Raw genomic sequence first — 1,624 nt, 5'->3', positions numbered from 1 at the left:
CAGCTGCTATTTGGCTAACCTTGCTCTGAACCCGCCCCCTGAGATTTTAGCTGTCTTCTCAAACACACACACACACACACATATACACACACACACACAGTACTGTAGGTTGGGCTGTTCATAGTCCTTCATTTTGAGTTTTGTTTTATCAAAATAAATAATGACATTGTCTTTGTATAGCAGCAATTATTTTAACAAGTTTCAGATGGCAAGAGGACATCTCAGCATCCGTCTCTACTGACCATTTTGAGTCCATCTCAAATGTGCCACATAAGCAGATATTACCAAGACTGAGGAACAATAAGAAAACCCCAGGTGTCATTTTCCATTTGGCAAACTAGTATAGATAGATAAAGAGCTGGAGAGAGATACCAGTTTGTGAACAGCTATACCAATGCCAGGTTTTGAAATGGAGGAGGTTCTAGCTGAAAGTTTCCTGCGAAGACCCAACATTTATTTTACGTTGGGGTACATGATCTCCCATTTGTGCCTTATGAATGTGACAGTGTTGACTGTACAGTATTACATGTCCCCTAAAGCCATTTATCTCTGGCTCCCAGTGGAGAGAGCTCCTCTGGTATGCTTTCCTACGGAGCAGAGAGAGTGTTATGACAACCCTCACAAAGCGAACAATGAGCTCACAATTGGCAGGGCTGTAACACAGGAATGTTGACCATGAGAAGGCTGGGAGCTTTGGCAGGCATGAACAAGAGGACTGGATCCCACAAACCCCCATCTGTCTACACACACTCACACACACACACACAACCATACAATAATTTAATATTGCATTTCATTCAATATCACTTGTGCAACTGAGCAGCTCTTTATTTGCGATATTGTTTCCATTTGCCTGATATCAGGAAATGATGTGATAACAATGGGTATTTCAAAGACATTCAGCAGAAATGGTGACTACACATTTCCAAATGGTGCTTGTGAGAGTAGATATCGAAGGAACCAATATGTAATTAATAGGTTAATTCTTGTGCAATTACCACTTTAACATGTATTTCTAGGTAAATACCTGTATCATAAAATAAATGTCTACACATATCGGCAAACAAGACTTGACACATACTCAAAGACACTGTCAAATGGCAAAAACAATGTATACCAATGACTAGGCTGGTCATTTCACCACCCATTCTTTCTCTTCTTCTTTTCTCCATGACAGGAAAAAAAGTGAATACCCCATGAAATCCCAAATCACAGCTTTTTCTACTCTCGTATCCTGAGTCTGAAGTATGCATCAATCTTATCTCATAAGTACCATTAGTAAGACAGTAGGTGGTAAATGCACCATAGTGGTAAACATGGTTCAGTTCTGATTACCACTCCATCTGCTGTTAGTCAATGAACCAGCATGGTTGCATAGGAACCTAGTGAGGGGCATTCCAACCTGGCAACCACAATGCCGATATTCAATTCCAGATTCGGCTTTTGGTTGAAGCTCCAGCATCAGTGCACAGTGAGCCCAGTACCCATGGTTTATAAGGTCTCTGCAGCCTTGGCAGTGCCCAACTCAATATGGCCAGCTGCACTATTGTTGTTTTAGCTGAGCCACCAAGATTGTGCTTCTGATGCGGATGTGGGCTCGTGTCCTACTGGCACACAGCCTCTA

The sequence above is a fragment of the Nansenia antarctica genome (genome assembly GCF_963989245.1).
Source record: "Nansenia antarctica genome assembly, chromosome: 6".
NCBI classification, from domain to species: Eukaryota; Metazoa; Chordata; class Actinopteri; order Argentiniformes; family Microstomatidae; genus Nansenia; species Nansenia antarctica.
Note: the sequence above shows the minus strand (reverse complement) of the source record.